General features: G+C 39.9%; 1 pseudogene; it reads right to left on the reverse strand.

Annotated features, from left to right (window-relative positions):
- Positions 1-835: 835 nt before the first annotated feature.
- On the reverse strand, positions 836-1,225 carry LOC149190327 (ferritin-1, chloroplastic pseudogene; annotated as a pseudogene).
- Between the last annotated feature and the right edge of the window lie 7,239 nt (positions 1,226-8,464).

An 8,464-nucleotide genomic window follows, 5' to 3' on the forward strand; every position in this document is an offset into this window, starting at 1 on the left:
GCCACTTGTTTTGTGGTCTCTATGTATATGTCATTTGTGCAGACCTTCCAGTTCTGCCCATTACCTATAAAGCTCCATTAATTCATTGTTTGCCAGAAATCTGCTAACTTTAGCTATTTTAAGCCTCTCTGTCTGACCCTTGAAATCATACCTGCGCTCTCTCTCTTCTGCGTTACTTGCGCCCTCTGTCCTTTAAATTATGCCTGCGCTCTTTATTGTTTATAAACGTTCTGTAAAAGAAGCGTTGTCTTGACAATTTAAATCTCTATTGTGTTGTCATCCTGACATTGAAACGCTTGAACGCTGTACTGTTCCTAAACGTTCACCTGAGCGCTGTCATAACTTGAGCGTTGTCCTGTCCATAGGGATCCTGATGCTCCACTAAAATTTGTTGTCTGACAAAAGCAATTATATTTGTTCTGCTTTATTCGTTTTCTGCAGTGCACTGAGCGTTATTTGCATTTGAATAATTTGGAATTTGAATAATTTGGAAGTGTGCATTGAAGGAGAAGGAGATCGAATTCCAGCGCCTTCTATCATGGAGATTGCGGACTTCGAAGGTGAGTGGCCTTTGGATTTTCGTTTCTGAAACCCAAGCCTAATAAACCGGAGGCGTTTTTACTGTCCATTTCATGGAGTCTAAGAGATTAAAGGTTGCGGAAAAAGTTCCTTTCAAATTTCTAGCTTAGTTTCCACTCTCAGCCCTGAAACTGAGCAATTCATTGCTTGAAGGAGACCGTTGGTTGTCTGAGCGACATTCTGAGTCAATGGGTATTGCCTGGACCGATTTTACCTTGCCTAAGGCAAATACCATCGTTGCCTGAGTCGATTTGTCTCACCTGTGCGTCGTACGTCCAAGCTCCATGGCATATAAGGCGTCCCCCTTTTCAGGATGATCAAATTTCATGACAGGCATCAAGATGGATTGAAACTTGACTTTCCCACCACGCACATTCTGGTATTTCATGAGCATTTCTGCATGGCCACGTTCTTCATCACTCACCTGTTTGAAGTACTTTGCAAATCCTGGCAGACCAACATTATCTCGATCAAAATACGCAAAGAGAGCATGGTAAATATATGAGACATTATATTCTACATTGATTTGCTCATTCAAAGCAGCTTCGCAAGCATCCGCGAACCTCTGGCGTGCAAAAGATTGAGTAGAATTATTGGAAACTTGTACAAGCTCACTCTGCACTTTAGTGAAGGGCTCATCCACCATATGAAAGAAGAGCGGCTCAGTCGCTGACTGTCGTCAATGGACATCATCGAATACCCAACTGCTGTACAGGGTGGTTTCTAATCTGTCATTCCCTCTTGGTTCTGAGGGCTTTATTATACATATGATCGAACTTCTGGGTTTCCGTCCTGGAGAAAGCAATAAAAGCAGGAGCGGATTCAAATGTTCACTGATCTAACCCGGAATCATTCAAGCAGTCCATTCCTTCTCTCCATCTCGTATTTCCTGCTCAAAACATCGCTTCAAGTTAATATTTTTACTCGCGTAAAGTGAAGCACGCATCAATTTTGAAAATATAAACAAGTTAGATCCATGAATTTTCTCTGTTATAGCTCCTCTTCTTGTCAGGCTGCTCTGCACATTTGAGACATTTCGAGGTTTGGATTTCGGCTATTAGCAATGGGATTGAAGTACGCAGGGGTTTTCTGAAAAGATGCCAGGGCTCCGGCGGGGCAATCTCAGTTATACTCGCTGAGTTTCGGCAATCATAGGAATTCATTGTTATCATGTTATGATCAAATAGTGTAAGAACACGCTAGAATCATTGCGAATTCTCAAAGTTCAGGTATTGTTAATGGAAGAAAGGGTTTTACTTGTGAAAGCATGGCTACACGGTAGAGAGTTTATCCAACTGCTAGAGGGGTAGTCTCTTTCCCTCACCCGATTAGGGCGTCGCGGCAAAAGAGCAGAGTAGAGTTAGTCTTACGGGACCCTCTGACGGGAAGATTGTTGATCGACATTGCTTATTCAACAAAACCTGTCAACAATAATAGGTGCACTTGGACTTATAGTTGGAACGCGGATGGTTCTCTTGCTCTTTCTCATCTTTCCACAAGTCGTTTGTATGCGCTTTTTCTAGGAGGTGTTTTTTGGCAGAGGCTTTTGTGTGGCTGAAGTGAAGCCGAGAGCACTCTTGCACAAGGAGCAAAGTATGCTATATTTTACAGGCTACTGAATTCATTTCTTGCAGCTAGAATAAAAATGCAGTAAGGTCCATCGTCAACATTGTCAAGCAACACTTGTCCTTCTTTCTTTTCAAGATCATTCCAGAGACTCACTACCACTGTCTTCTTGCTTTCATCTGCAATTGTAATATCACGCTTGGGGATTTCTTCATTGTTGCTCTTCCGCCTAATGCTTAGAACTGGTGATACACTCCCAAAGTTGTGCTTATATTCTGGAATATGGGTTCCTTCCTCAACTGCTTCTTCAACTTCTGAATTTGCATGCAAAGTCATCTCATAATCATTTGCTACTGTCTTGAATTGTTTGTAGAAACTTGAAATATATGTTATAGATTTGCAATCAAGGATTGCAATTATGCATACAATGATGATGAAGATTGAAGGTATAATATCAAGTCTATGGTGACTGAAATGGAATGAAATTCTTTATGTTCTTGACTTCAAGCTTTGAGCAGACCCAAAGCAATTCACACTGGTCTTCCTATTTGAAGGGGTTTTGAAATTCAAGTCTGGCGGCTGAAATACATAGATATTCAAGTTACAAGACAAGTGTTATGACTTCTGCAAATGTTTGGGTTGTCGTATGTTGATCTAGATTTTTGAAGAACCAGGTTCCCTACTTCCCAGCTACTTCTTTATTACAATTTGTTTTTTCTGTGTAATTTTGCGCAGAATATGTTCATGGTATGAAATTGCATTGTATATGGAAGTATATTGAGAAGCTACATACTTGAAGATTTTTTGAAGACAAAGTGGTACACCAATCAATTTTTTTTGCAGTGATATTATTGTGAAATGGATAGAATGGGTGTTGTATTAGAATTGCTGAACACTCTAATACATTCTACCACGAACAATACAATTATGATTGATAAAGCCATTGTTGCAAACATTCAAATCTGTTTGAAAAATGTACAAGAAAATATTGAGTTTTTGCAGCTGGAAACAAAGCTACAACAGGAAGAATTACAGCAGTGGAGTCATCATTCTGAACCTGTTTCTGTTCAGAATAATGAAGCAGACTCCCATAAATAGCAAGTCAATATTGTTCAAGTTCATTCAGATTCAGTACCCAATAAAGCAGCAAGTGTACATGCAGATGCAGAAACTCAATCTGCACTTCCCAAGCCCATCATCAGACCTTGGGAACAGCTTGTCCACAACAAGCACAGAACAGGTCTTGGATATGACAAGGACTTGTCCTTTCATATTCCAGACTACTCAAAGCCCATTGAATTTCAGAGTGCTGGATTCATTCATGATAGTTCAGGTGCTCCTCATGACAGTTCACCTCCAGCTGTTCCAGATTCCGCCCCTCTTCTACAACAACAACAACAACAACAACAGATTGTAAAATGCCAACACTGTGACCGAGTTGGCCATTTGAAAGATCACTATTTTGATCTTCATCCATGTAAGCACTGTCATAAAACCAGCCATTCTTCACACAGATGCTTCAAAAACAAACGTTCTGCAAGAACAAAGATTCATCTTGGATGGATCACTTCTTGGCAATGGGCATCAACAGCCAAGAATATATTCCAAACACATGTCAGAACTTGTTCCAGAGTATTGAACAGTCTTGCAGTTGATTTTTCTCCATCTTCTCACCTTGTACCTGACAGGGGGGAAAATGATGGTCATCTACAAGCTTCAAAGTCACATCAAGCGAGCCCGAGCCACAACCTGCCACACCAGTTTCAGAGCTGTAGCCAGAGACAAAGATGCTGAACATGCCTTCAGTTGGCAATCTGGGACACTTCCTCTAGCAGAAGACTCCAGCTTCTTGCCAGTTTTGGAAGAGTTCCAGGAATTACAGAGTTGTTGGTCATCCTTAAACCATCACAGGTTGAGAACACTTCCTCTAGCAGAAGACACCAACTTCTTGCCAGTTTTGGAAGAGTTCCAGGAATTGCATTAAGCATTCCAGAGTTTTTGGTTATCCTTAAACCATCACAAGCTGAGACCTCCCTTTTATGGTTGAAGGTTTCCCTCTTTAAAACAATAGGATCACTTCCTCTAGCAGAAAACTTCAGTTTCTTGCCAGTATTGGAAGAGTTCCGGGAACTGCACTAAGCGTTCCAGTGTTGGTGGTCATCCTTAAACCACTGCCCTTTATACCAACATTTCATAGAGCACATTCAGCCTAGTGCTGCCATGCATTTTTTGCACATTTTGTATTACAGCTCTTTTCTTGGACTCATACATAACCCTTCGGATTAAGGGGGGGAATGTTGGACACCTAATCCTAAGTGGGTTAGTGTGGAAGTCGAATGGACAAAAGGAGTCCAAGAGACCTTGGGATCTGAAACCCAAGAGTCACAACATTGTATTATAAATGTATATCTGATGTTAATAAAAAAAGGAATTCACTGATTTATCTTTCCTATTCTATGTTTTCCATGTGTGTTTAACATTTTCTGTGATTTTATCCTATTCACTATTTACTGATTTCCTGTATTGAAGTAGTACATTTTCTTTATATATTTTACAGCACTGTCACTTGATTCAATTTACGCTTATTGCAAATTAAATTATTTAGATAGTGAATCGTATTGATTAAATCAGTTGTAAGAGTTTGGTTATCGCTATTGAACTCTCAGATTGATGTCATTACCATTTGGATTGCCTCGTAGAGATTGAGTATGATTTAGATTGAATCAACTAAGAAGAGATTGGTTATTTCTACTATGCGCTCGGCTAATGCTATTGTTAATTGAATTGCTGGTGTGAGATTTGATTATGATTTCAGCAGAGGATTGAGTCTTGAAGCTTAGATGTAATATTTCCTTTAATAATTGCAATTTGAGTTTTATAGATGCATCCGTTCACTCTTGTATCAAAGGTTTATACTTCATTCTAATTACTCTCTAGATTCATAGCATGCACATATTGTGTACACTCTTGGAATAAAAGGACTTTCTCGGGTTGATGATTAATGTGGGGTAATTAGGAGTTTTAAAAGACACCTTTTATCAACCAACATTTTGGCGTCGTTACCAAGGAGGGTGTTGCCATTTTACAAAGAGTGATGTATATCTGATAATTGTTGTTGGAAAAGAATTTGGTATTGAAAATGGAAGGTAAGAACCTACGTAACGAGCAAGAAAAGTGCTTGCTCCTCTGCCCGCTTTTCAGGACAATTACATAAAAGTGAAGTAGGTGTTTGATGTTTGTCTATTTAGAGAGAACTGGGTATTAAAAATAGAAGGTAAGAACCTGTGTATGGAGCAAGTAAAATGCCTGCTCCCCCGCTCACTTTCCAGCAGAATTTCTAGGAATTTAAGGTAGAGATAAACATTTGAATTTTTGCATGAATGATTAATAAGAAGAGACTAGAAAACAATACAATTCCGCATCCCAAACCTGAAAAATCTAAGGGACCGGTGACCCTTGGACGATCAACTTTTATTGACAAGATATTAAGAAACACTGAATCTCAGCCATCAGTAGGTCCCCGAACCGTTGCTTCTAGACAACCTACTGTCTCCCTTCGGGCCACAGGCTCACCATCTGTAGCCTACGCTGAGGTCCACAGTAAAATTGAAGGGACTGAGCAGAGTTTTCAAGATATTAAAAATTCGCGACCAAGTCCCTCACAAGAAGGGAATTCTTGAAACATCCGTGAAGGAGGAGGAGAAACAGGGAAAATAGAGGAACCAAGATCCCCTTAGGTAGTAATTCAGTAGAGGAAACTTAGTGTCCCAGATCAAGGAAGTGCTGTTAGGATCATTCCTGCCTTCTCTAGATATCCTAGGGATAACTCTCTAGCTCCAGAGATCCTAGAAGGGTACTGGCATATCTTTGATCAAATGGCCAATAATCCACAAACACCACAGACCTCTACATTACAGTATCCTATTGTGGACACAACTGTCAACGCCCCCATGAAATCTATCCCTCTACAAAATATTCCCACCTTTCATGGACTCACTTCAGAAGATTTGTATGCATTCATGTTTGAATTTGACGTCCTATGTCGAGGTTATGATTACACCATCGATCCCAGAAACTGAAGTTGTTTCCCTCCACTTTAAAGGGAGCAGCCCTGCGTTGGTTTATGGGACTGGGTTGGGGCACCATAAATGATTGGGACCAAATGAAAACTACTTTCCTTAAAAAATATCAGGATTATTGCAGATCTAGAAAACTAAAAGGTGAGATATTCCAAATGGTAGCAAGGCCTAGTGAAACTTTGGAAGAGTATGTGGAGCGTTTCCAATATAACCTACAAAGGTCTCCCTACGCAAATCTGCCTCTACCTGATAATGTGTTAAAAACCACGCTGATTAAAGGGATGAAAGACCAATGGATAGAGACATTAAATATTATGGGTAAAGGTGATATATATCAAGAAGACTATGCTAAAATTATTGATTTGTGTGTTAGGTGCTTGAGGGACAATACAAGACAAAAACCAGTAGAATGTGATATGATCACCAGGGACAACAAAATATCTGGCGGAAACATTACTCGTATTGAAATCGGCAACATGCGAGAAGATTTCAAAACGGATATCCTGGGGACCTTGACAACAAAATTAGACATCATGCAAGCCAAGCAGAAGCAGGCCGAAGCAGAATAGAACCTGGTTATTTTTTGCCCTCGATGCAGGAAGAAGCATAGTCATAAAGAATGTCCACTAGATATAGTACAGACCTATGCCATATGAACTAAAGAACATGCCATAGAAAATTGCCCATTGCTCCCAGGATTAAAAGTGGTATTCAAAGAGGCAGAGGAAGAAATGGAACCAATCTACTTGTTAAATCAGCTTCGCCAATGGCAAGCACGACAAAAAGGTATGCCTACCGACCCATCTTAATTATTTCAACCCTCACAATATAAATCTCAGCAATACACATAGGCTACATGGAAAAACTAGTCACCACAAGCATTTTCTATACCACCTTGGTCCAATTATTCAAATCTGAACAATAGTTGGCCAAATCCCTCTTATTTTCCACCATTCTAGCAGAACAATCCATATCCATCTCAATGGTCCCCCTCCACTTCACAAAACCAAAAATGGCAATCAAGCTGGAAAAGACCTACGAACTAGACAACAGGAAAAATCCCCCTGCCTCAACCTACGCTACCAGCACCTTACACGTTGCACCAGAATCCTCAACCCATTCTACGACCACAGCTCCCAGCCCAGCCCAACCCAAATCCCAACAATAGACCAGTACAGTCGGTACAAATTATTGAAGGGCTGGATTTGGAAACTAAGTTGAGAGAGCGTAATGAACTCAAATTGAGGTCTGGACGGATAATTGAGTTAGAGGAGGATAAAAATATACAATTAGAAGAACCACTACCTGTAGAACAAACACCTCAAAGGGAGAATACAGTTAAACAGAAAAGCCACGAACAAACTATTACCTCTTCTCCACCATTCCCAGAAATATTGATTATACCTCGCCCAATCGAATATCCCGATTTTGATCTCCTGGGAGAATTAAAAAATCTTTGTGTAAAAATAACCCTCCTCCAGGATATTCAGGACATTCCAATCTATGCAAAAACCATTAAGGAATTGTGTACCAAAAAGCCTACGAGGAAAATAAAAGAAACACCAACAACCCACGTAGTCATAACTTTGTCTAATTTATTATTAGGTAGAGAAACACCGGTGAAATACGAGTACCCAGGAAACCCTATATTCACAGTAAAAATTATTGGATGTTCCTTTCCCAATGCATTAGTCGATCTAGGGGCAGCCATTAATATTCTCACAACAACAACCTGTCAGAGACTTGGCATCACAGCCTTAGATCCAACTACGAACTTGCTGGAACTTGATGATTGATCAGTTGTCAAACCAGAAGGGAAATTATAGGATGTAATGGTGTCTGTAGATTCTTGGGAGTACCCAGTAGATTTCTTGGTCATTAATCCTAGAAACCGACTAGATGGACATCCTCTAATATTAGGAATACCTTGGCTAGCGACCATAGATGCTTATATAAGTTGTCGAACAGGCAGTATGACTATAGCCAGAGGAAACAATGTGAAGGACTTAAATTTATATCCTCCAGCTCAGCCAAGCCTAACTATAATAAAAACTAGGAAACAACATGTAATATATCTAAGCGAAAATATTTGATCACCACTAACTGTAGCAGATGCTCTTAAATTTAAGAATCAAATAGAAGATGACATTATTAACACTTACATTAACCACCCAGCTGCCATATCTAATCTAAAATGTCACATGATTGAAGCAGCCCTGGATAACGAAATTGAAGAAGAT

The sequence above is a fragment of the Pinus tabuliformis genome, chromosome 3_1 (genome assembly GCF_031772625.1).
Source record: "Pinus tabuliformis cultivar Carrire ecotype Pingquan chromosome 3_1, CPIR1, whole genome shotgun sequence".
NCBI classification, from domain to species: Eukaryota; Viridiplantae; Streptophyta; class Pinopsida; order Pinales; family Pinaceae; genus Pinus; species Pinus tabuliformis.